The sequence below is a fragment of the Zalophus californianus genome, chromosome 6, assembly GCF_009762305.2.
Source record: "Zalophus californianus isolate mZalCal1 chromosome 6, mZalCal1.pri.v2, whole genome shotgun sequence".
In the NCBI taxonomy this organism is placed as follows: Eukaryota; Metazoa; Chordata; class Mammalia; order Carnivora; family Otariidae; genus Zalophus; species Zalophus californianus.
In genome coordinates, this window is record NC_045600.1 from 18,516,988 (window position 1) to 18,528,020 (window position 11,033).

Here is an 11,033-nt window from a genome sequence, read left to right on the forward strand (position 1 = left end):
TAAGATAATGAGAGGGGACACCTGGGTGGCTCAGGTGGTTAAGTGTCTGTCTTCAGCTCAGGTCATGATCCCAGGTGTCCTAGGATCCAGCCCTGAGTCCTTCCTGCTCAGCAGGGAGCCTGCTTCTTCCTCTCCCACCCACTTGTGCTCTCTCTCTCTCTGTCTCTAAAATAAATAAATAAATTCTTAAAAAAAGATAATGAAAGGATATAAGAATATCTTTTCATTTGAAATTTTAAAAAATCAAGTTAAGGTGAACAATTTTATCTAAGTCGCCAATTCTAAGACACTGAAATCTAAGTCAAAAAAATTGGGAAATTTGAAAAATCCTATAGTGCTTTCAAAAGTAGATAAATATTTTTCCCACCAACAAAACAAAACAAAACAAAAAACAAGGAAGGAAAAACAGATCTATACATTTTTAAGGTATCTACACCCAAAATGGTGATGTCTACCAAACATTTATAGAACAGGTAGTCTCACTTGTACAAAAACTATTCCACAGCAAGAAAGAAGAATAATATTACACATCTTGACTTAAGTTATTTCACTGAAGTTAGGATAGCAGAATATTTAAACTCACAAAACAGGTAATGAAAGAAAAATTAAAAGCCAAACCCTGAAGCCATTGATAAAACAATCCTGAAAAACAATAAAATAGCAATGATTTTAATCATGGAAACACTTAAAAATTATAATTTACCATGAGCAAGTTGAGTTTATCCAAGGAATGAAAGATAAATTTAACAGAGGACAATTTATTAATCTAACTTACTAAAAATGATTAAAGAAAAAAACATACGATCATCTAAATGAACAGCAAAATCTAGTGAAATTCAAATTTCTTTCATGTAAAAATATCCCAGAAAAGTATAACTATGAATCTTCTTAATCTAAGGAAAGATTCTGCAGCCCAGTGGTGATGGGTATGGTAATGATCAATTGTTGACAGCATCTTCTTTAAGATTGAGAATAAGAGAAGAATATACTTTAGAATCGCTATTCTCCCATATTTTACTAGAAAGTCTGGCCAATACAATAAAACAAGGAACATAATTGAAGGTTAGAATGATTGCAAGTAAGATTATAGCATGGTCCCTATGTATAAATGATACAATTATTTAAGTAGAAATACAATACAGTTATTCAGAGTTTAGCAGGTTTTCTCAAATGAAAGGGTATAGAAATAAATTCTACTGAGTTCTCCTTCCCAACATGGCACAGTCAGTTAACATCACCAGGCTGAACCTGCTGTAGCTAGAAATGCTCAAGAACCAGCTGGACCAGGAAGTGGAGTTCCTGTCCACATCCATTGCCCAGATCAAGGTGGTACAGACCAAGTATGTGGAAGCCAAGGACTGTCTGAACGTGCTAAACAAGAACAACGAGGGGAAAGAGTTACTCGTCCCACTGACGAGTTCTATGTATGTCCCTGGGAAGCTACATGATGTGGAACATGTACTCATCGATGTGAGAACAGATTACTATGTCGAAAAGACAACTGAGGATGCCAAGGACTTTTTCAAGAGGAAGATAGACTTCCTTACCAAGCAAATAGAGAAAATCCAGCCGGCTCTGCAGGAGAATCATGCCATGAAACAGGCTGTCATGGAGATGATGAGCCAGAAGATTCAGCCACTCACAGCCTTGGGGGCAACTCAGGCTACTGCCAAGGCCTGAGAGCTCGTTTCAGATCTGGGGCAGAAGGACCCTGCTTCAGGAGCTTGGGACTTGGTGGGCGTGGCTTCCTGGGGTCCAGGAAGAGAATGATCTTGTGTTTAATTCTAATGAATGTGCCAGCTGAGCAGAAAAAAAAAAAAAAAAAAAAAGGAAAGAAAGAAAGAAAAGACAAATTCTACTTCATATATTAACTTCTGGAAAAGGTATCACTAAAATAGTGCAAAAATACAAAGTGTTCTGGGCGCCTGGGTGGCTCAGATGGTTAAGCGTCTGCCTTCGGCTCAGGTCATGATCCCAGAGTCCTGGCATCGAGTTCTGCATCGGGCTCCCTGCTCCTTGGGAGCCTGTTTCTCCCTCTGCCTCTCTCTCTCTCTCTCTCTCTCTGTCTCTCATGAATAAATAAATAAAACCTTTAAAAATAAAATAAATACAAAGTGTTCTTAGGAATAAACTAAAGAAGTTGTACGAGACTTTTGTTGTGATATTATAATATTGTATTGAAAGGCATTATAGAAAACCTAAGTAAGCCGTTCATCTTTTGGAAGCTTATTATCACAAGTATCTCAAGGCATCTCCAAATCGATCCATTGACTAGTACAATTCCAAGCAAAATCTCAGTATTTTCATTTATTTATTTTTTTAAATTTTATTATGTTATTTTAAACACCATACATTGCATCATTAGTTTTTGATGTAGTGTTCCATGATTCATTGTTTGTGCATAACACCCAGTGCTCCATGCAGAACATGCGCTCTTTAATACCCATCACCAGGCTAATCCATCCCCCTACCCTCCTCCCCTCTAGAACCCTCAGTTTGTTTCTCAGAGTCCACAGTCTCTCATGGTTCATTTCCCCCTCTGATTTCCCCCCCTTCATTTTTCCCTTCCTACTATCTTCTTTCTTTTTTTTAACATATAATGTATTATTTGTTTCAGAGGTACAGGTCTGTGATTCAACAGTCTTATACAATTCACAGTGCTCACCATGGCACATACTGGAAATTGACATGCTAATTCTAAATTTGGTATGGGAATGCAGTGGTCCAAGAGCAGCCAAGAAACTCCTGATGTGGGAAAAGGTGAATGAAATGTTATAGTGATTATTAATCCGTAATAAATTTATTAAAATTAAGACTATGGTAATGGAACAGAGTAAAAAATATTGACCAAGAGAACAAAATAGCGAGCCATGAACAGATCCACAAAAATGTGGAAATTTGGCATAAGAGAGATCTAATATTGAAAATCAAATGTTTTACCTCTTCTTTAGCGATGAGATAATTATAAGGGTTTGCACATCTTTTAAGCATTTCTTTGGCACGTCATTTTATCATCTGGGGCTCAGAAGAAACATCTCTCTTAACCTCCCACTTCAATAGCAAACACTATGTCATGGGGGATGTGTAATATGTGTCTATATATGTGCTGGGAGTGTACATAATATGTAGTATTTATCGAACACTTAATACATATTAGCATCATTCTAAGTCCTCCATCCTTTTTAACTTGTAAACCTCAAATCAATGGCTTCTGTGATCTATATTATATCATCACTTTAAAAATGTAGAAACTGAAGATCAAGGTAGTTAAGTATTTTGGTTAAGGTTCTTCACTTTAACAAGAATAAGAGCTAGCATTAGGATTTAAATGCAGGCATTCAGAGACCAAGCACTCCACTGCTAGAAAATAGGAGCATTTCCCTAAAAGCCACATCTTTTAAAACATTTTTTTTTTTAATTGGCAAGCTTTCTCTAGAAAATTCTGAGCCACCGGCATTAAATTACTAGGACAGGGGTGTTCACTTATCCTACTCAACTCAAAAGTTTTCTAGATAGCAATATATAGAAAATACAGAAAAGTGACATAGGCGTTGATGTGTGTGGTCGTTATTACTAAGTCACTATGAAAATGAAATTGACAAAGTTTTTATTTTCATAGGATTTCATTTACTTTGCAATGTTAGTGGAAGTAGTCAGAATACAAAAAAATAACACAACGTGTGTCAGCTATGCCACAAATACATAGGTGAGAGATTGGAAAGAAAATGTTAGCACTATTTTTTGCCTTCTTGGAGGCATATGAGGATGATTATTCCTTTTATTTTCTGTATCTCCCCTATATTTGGCAAAAGCCATGTATTACTTTGTCACTGAAAAAAAAAAGAAATATGCTATTTCTAAGTATTGTTTTAACAAATCAAGAGACGTTTTCAGTTTCAGTGTTCTAACAAAGGGTGCAGCATAGAGGAAAGACCCACTTCTGGACCTGTGAACTTGCTCAGTGGTTGACCAGTTTCAAGCTTGGGTAAACCACACATCCTCATTTTAGGATGGAGAAAACTGAAGTTCAGAGAAACCAACTAGCACACAGGGATGTTCTGAAGATCAAATTAGATAATGGACAAGAAAGGACTTTAAAAACCATAAAGGCTCATAGAGATAAGGTGCTACTGCATTCTGTTAAAGTGTGAAAACTGCAGTTGAATGAAATACTTGTGATCTAATGGCCCAGAAAAAATCAATAGTATGTTATTTTAAGCTCTATCCTTGACTTGTTTCTTACTCAAAGAACATCGTCAGGAAGGAAAGTTAAGCTTCCTGTACTAGACTTTCTCCTGCTGAATAACATGCATAATGCTCTTTATGTCTTTGCAAAATTAATAGGGATCGATGCATTAAAATAAGTTCAGTTCAGAATATTATTACTATCACAGAATTGCATAGTCCAGCCCAAAAGATTTTAGGAAGTGACATATTTAAATTATATAAAAATCAAAACTCCAGCACTAAACAGGCATATGGTTTTCTTTCTTCATTTTGTCCAAATTCCTTCATGACAGTATTTAATATGATTCTCTTGCAAATCCAGAGGATATTGGGTTGGATGTTAAAAGTATAATAGAAAACTCTTGTTTGGTTTAAACTGGTAAATGCTATTAGTTTGAACGTTAAACAAGCACAGGAAAACATTCCATAAAAGAAACAAGTGCAGGCAGAAACACAGACAAGACGGGTAGGTAGGTAGGAGCCCCAGCTGGCCTGCACGGGGTCGGGGGGGGGGGAAGACAGACATTTTATTAACAAATATCAATGTCAATGGTCATGGTTGATTAACAAATATCAATGTCAATGGTCATGGTTGATTGAATCTTTCTATTCTTTCTTACCAAAGATAGTCTATTGTGATCAGATCCCAAGGCCAGGAAGTTAGGAACATTTCTCTGAAAAAACCAATACCTATTAATTTAAATGCCTCTTAAAAAAAAATATAAGGCAAACATGAAGGCAAGGAGAGCCCTATTTCATGTCTCATTTGTTGTGCTTCTCATTTCTATATAAAAGCTACAGCGACTATTTGTATTCTCCAAGGCAATTATTGCTTACATTGCTTGTTGTTTGTTTTGTTCATGGTTTTTACCCAGTTTGTGTATGTAACCATTAATATAAAATATGAATAATTTGCTATAGATGTATTAGAAATCAGTTGTTAAAACAGTATTTTGAAAGATCAAGACATATTCTACAAGAGAAACGAATTTTAATGTCCCTTGAATGCCATAAAACCCTATTCCTTTCTTTTTGGTGAACATGTACATTTTATTGCTTTTACTGGTAAGGGGGAAAAAAGGACAGATGGCACAGAAATGGAACCTCGGAAAATCGCTTACAGTGAAACCAATTTTAATACCCTTGCTAATAAAGTTCTCTCTATACATATGGGCCTGATATTTCTAGGAAAAAGGGAGTAATTCTTAATTTTGTCTGGGGAGTTTAACTCTTTCAATACGCTGGGGCACTATACAGTGCATTAAATTATACTAAATAGCCCGAAAGAATTAACACACTTTCCAAGTCAAGTCTTTTATTTCTTTTTGCTAGGTAACATCAGGCCATTGATCATATTAGAAGGTCTAACCAACTCCCACAAGGCAATTTCCCTTATGTCAGAGCTAGCCAGGTGTGATGGTTTCCTTTCTTGAACTCCAATAAACTTTATAAGACCTATCCAACATCACTCAGCTAAATCACATAATGGCAAATTTATAACCCAATGGCTAAATGATCTAGTTGATGGTTTCTACTGCTTGCTAACTAAATATTAAAAACAAAGCCAGCTAACCCAATGTTTATCTAAAATTATGTTTCTTGACCTTTATCATCCCCAAACAAGGGAAAAGCTTCATGCCACACTGAATTTCCCTTAATTATGTCTTTTCCCAATTGGTCTTGTAAAACGGGGGAGCCAGTCAAGCTTTTTATCCCACCTCAGGGGGTCGAGAGAATAGGAAACCTGTCACTAATTCCTTTCACCTTACAGGCAAAACTCCTTCACCCAATTAACTAAGACCAGGTGCACCCTCCAGTGAGTCTGAGGAATGCAGAGAACTCACAAATCCTGCTTCCATTTTGGCAGAAAGGGAGTCCAGCCTGCACCTGATTAGCAAACTTTGCTAGGGCTGCAGAAAATCGGCAAATGGATATAATTTTCACCGTGGAAGCTAGTAAAGATCATGGATGCTGCATGTGAATGATGATACATGGCAGTCTTTCGCAAAAATCAACAAGCATTCAGGTAGCATTTAGACATGAGTGGTTTTTAACAAACTCCAAGGACATAAGTAGGGTATGTTACTAATTTAGTTTTCAAGAGTAAACATTAACATATTCTGATAAAAATGGTGGAAAAATGGCAGCGTAGGGGGAATGAACACTAATCCTAATTTTGAAATTAGAAATTACTACCCCAAGTATCAAGCTTTGACAAAGGGAGCAGCAGTAGCTAATGGTTGTACAAGAGGATGCTGGAATTCCAAAGACCTTGATTCAAAACAGACTGAGTTGTGACCTTACTAGCTGCATATATTTGCATAAATTCCTTTTTTTAAAAATATTTTATTTATTTATTTGACAGAGAGAGATACAGCGAGAGAGGGAAGACAAGCAGGGGGAGTGGGAGAAGGAGAAGCAGACCTCCTGCAGAGCAGGGAGCCCCATGCGGGGCTTGATCCCAGGACCCTGGGATCACGACCTGAGCCGAAGGCAGACGCTCAAGGACTGAGCCACGCAGGCACCCCCCAAAATTTTACTTATTTATTTGAGAGAGAGAGAGAGTGCACACACTCATGGTGGGGAAATGGACAAGGGGAGAGGGAGAAGCAGACTCCCCACTGAGCATGGAGCCCAATGTGGGGCTTGGTCCCAGGACCCTGAGATCACAACCTGAGCCTAAGTCAGATGCTTAAAAGATTGAGCCATCCAGGTGCCCCCTTGCATAAATTCCTTAATCTCTCTCATCCTCAGTTTCCTCGGGGAAACTGGAAAATTAATGATAATAATAATAATAATAATACCTACTTTATAGGGTTGTAGTGAAGATTAAATGAGATAACGTCAGTTTAGAAGATTATGGCAGGCATATAGTATTAACTCAGTAATTGTGTGCTTTTATGATTATTGAAGACATTTAATTATTAAAAGTAGAAAAATAAATGAAAAATATATTCTCTCCCAGAAGGTAAGTGTTTTAAATGCGAAGTTAAGGCTCTGCCTAATAATTTGGCACCAACTGGCTGGGATCCAGGAAATTAAAAGGGAACGGTTTAAGGCTGTGATTTTCCAAATGCACTTAGCTGGGTTCTGAAGCAGTTTTTGGAGGTGCCTCAGGGCTCATGCTGCAATAGAGAAAGAGGAAGAGTGGGGGTTGAGTAGGCAAAGTTTCCCACTCCCACTTTAATCAGAGAGCAGGTTTGCTTTGATCAATTTTATATATTAGATTTTATCATACAATTTTATTTGAAAATTGTAAAGCTAAAAAATTTTGAAAACACAAGCTTAGTGTAACTTGAAGGCAGTTGGTGCTGAGGATAACAATTATATGTTCCCTTCCCTAGGGTTATCTCCCCAATGCATCATAGGTAAACATTGAAAATGCTCCCACCAGGAGTGCTAATATTAAATATTAATAATCAGCACTCCCTTGCTGTCTCCTTATAACGTGGAGATCACATTGTAACTAAACCCAAATCTATTTGCCTGATGCACTAAAGTTTTTGTTCTCAGAGGGGTTGAGATTACATACATATTAATGAAAAGGGACAGGAAACTAGTGACAATTTATAAGGAAAGATGGAGCAGGAGAATTGAGCAAACATATATGTAACACACATCTCATGTTCATTTTGGGGTTGGTACTGAACATGGGAAAGAGGCAAAATTCAGCCCCTCACATCAAGAGGTTATTTTAGGACAAGGAGAAGGGGCTATGGGCTTGCTCCAAGAGACAGTATAAATTGGGTTTCCTTATCTCTGGTAAGGAATGCCAGGGCCTTGCTTGTTCATAGGCTGGGACCCTATCAGTTGACCTTGAGTCCAGGCTTCTGCAGAAATAGCTAGTGAATTTTTTAGTGGGGTCTGAAAAGACAATAGCTGATTGGGAAGAAATAGGTCTCTGAAAATCAAGCTTTGAACTTTTTGCTAGTTTCAACCTCATTAACCCTACAGGGCACGGTTTCAACAATGACACTTGATCCACTGGATTTCTTTAGTTTCTATTAGGGATTACACCCTATATCACAGCTTGCAAAAACCTTACTGAATCACAAGTTCTCCAAGAACCAGTAGTGAAGAACATCTGCTCTTTGCTGGTGATGTCTGGAACAAGATTTAACCAATCCTAACAAGTCAGCCATAGACCAGTTCTTTCCATCCAAGGAGCCTATAATTCTTTAAGAAAGCACATGTGTAGGAGGTTGCCTCATTTACAATATACAGTTTCATAAGAGGGTTTTAAGATTTCATCAGTGTGGTAAACCCACATAATACCACATAAGCCTCCTTTTTTCTCTACAAAAATCCCTCTTTCTATTTTAGTGTCATCTGCACATTGTCTCTGTGACTTGGATGTCTCTTCCTAAGAACTATAGCGGTTCCTATCTGATTCTTGTGCTGTTACCTGATTAGCTCAACAGTCCTATATTTGGAGTGAACACCTACTTAGCTCAGGTGTACAGTGAAGATTTTTTTTCCTTTTTTAAAATTTTATTATGTTATGTTAATCACCATACATCACATCATTAGTTTTTTTAATTTTTTATTGTTATGTTAATCATCATATATTACATCATTAGTTTTTGATGTAGTGTTCCATGATTCATTGTTTGTGCATAACACCCAGTGCTCCATGTAGAATGTGCCCTCCTTAATACCCTTCACCAGGCTAACCCATCCCCCCACACCCTTCCCCTCTAGAACCCTCAGTTTGTTTCTCAGAGTCCATAGTCTCTCATGGTTCATCTCCCCCTCTGAATTCCGCCCCCTTCATTTTTCCCTTCCCACTATCTTCTTTTTTTTTTTAACATATAATGTATTATTTGTTTCAGAGGTACAGGTCTGTGATTCAACAGTCTTACACAATTCACAGCGCTCACCATAGCACATACCCTCCCCAATGTCTATCAACCAGCCACCCCAGCCCTCCCGCCTCCCACCAGTCCAGAAACCCTGTTTGTTTCCTGAGATTAAGAATTCTTCATATCAGTGAGGTCATATGATACATGTCTTTCTCTGATTGACTTATTTCGTTCAGCATAATACCCTCCAGTTCCATCCACGTCGTTGCCATTTACAGTGAAGATTTTTAATTTGTATCTGGAGACCTTACATTTGAGACCATGAACCATATCCTCCAAAATGTAAACGGAGCAAATATAAATCATGGCCCCCACATAGCTTTGGCTCAGTCTGAAATAGTCAAAGCAGTACAATCCAAAAGATTAGTCTTTAAAAAGGCTTCCTGTGTTCAGTTACAACTCTCAAAAACTTTAAAGGAGATTTAAGTCAGAACCCAGAGCAACATCATTGAAAAATTGTTTTAAATTATCTTTCACCTTTAATTATCTTTCAATTACTCAATGAGTATTTCATTGGCCAGTCACCTTTCCTGTCACCCATTCCTGACAAATTCCTCTCTACTCCGATCTTGAGGAGTTATGCCCCATTTCCTTCCCAGAGATAGATTGTTTTGAGCCCCTTCTCCTTCTTCACATACATAGCAAATGAGAAATGGGAGTCTTCCAATAGCTGAAAATATATTTCTATTACTAAGTTTAGCTAGTACTTTCATATACAGGTATTTCTTATTGATATGTTTAGACTTTTTGTATAAATAGCTGAAATTTATAATCAAATGTTTGGGGGAAAAGTCAAAATATTTGGTAGGAATTTAATAAAACTTGATTGAAAGCATTTGTCATCTGTGTATTTCTTACACATTTCTTAAAACAGCCCCATCCTGAGTCTTCTGTGTATTAATTTTCCATGGAAGTTACCACACTCCTCTTTCTTATTCCAAAAAAACAATAATACACAATTTCATGCCATTTTACAGCCCTGGACCTATAAACCAATAAATTCCTGAAATTTTATAGACTATTAAATAATTTTTGCCAATTCAGGTATATAAAAAAGTATTCTTTTCCTAGACTGGATTTTTCCCCACAAGAAGTTGTTTTAAAATGTCTTTCATTAACAAGAGAGTATTTTTAAGCTTAACTTTTCCAGTGATTTTTTTTCCCCCAATAAATCAAGGGAAAAATGAAATTAATAAAAAAGTACTTTTTTTGCAATGGTCCAAGTCATATATGTAAGTTTCCTCAATAAAATTTTAAAATGTTTTTCTTCAATGTCCACTACTGCAATAATCACATAGTGGAACCAAGCAAATCCCTGATGAACATGCATGTGGATATGGAATTCGGGATCTCTAGATATAAGAGTGAGAATGCAGAATTACATGGACTTGAGTTCTAGCTTTCCTTCTTACTCAATTGGATGACTTTGCAAAGAAATGTGCATGGACATTCTGAGGTAACTTTATTCTCTGGATTTTGGATAATAACTGTAAAACTAGGTTAAGACTTGCCATTACTACTAAATAAGGTTACTATCAGGCTCAACAAAAATTATTTAAAACAGAGGAGTGAAAGCTACCACTTGAGTATTGCTACATGTCAGATATTTAGAGCATTTTTACCTGTATTTGTTTATACACACCTATATACACTTAAAAGAGTTAATGGATATTTTAATATCTAAAATAATTCATTTGGATATAAGTTTCAATGGAAAGAAATCTAATTATGATCCATTATTCCCCTGTATCTGTGCTCTTTAAAGTGACAGCCCCTAGACACATATGACTGTTGAACATTTGAAATGTGTTTAGTGTGACTGATGATTTTAATTTTTAATTTAATATAATTAATTTTTTTAAGACAATACTTAATTCAGTTAATGGAAAACTTTTAATCATGTTTGGAATGACATGGATACATGCATCCACTTTTTCAACTGTA

At 36.6% G+C, this 11,033-nt stretch overlaps 1 pseudogene; it reads left to right on the forward strand.

Moving 5' to 3' along the window:
- Positions 1–1,212: 1,212 nt before the first annotated feature.
- LOC113910264 lies at positions 1,213–1,680 on the forward strand (annotated as a pseudogene).
- The last annotated feature ends 9,353 nt before the right edge of the window (positions 1,681–11,033 follow it).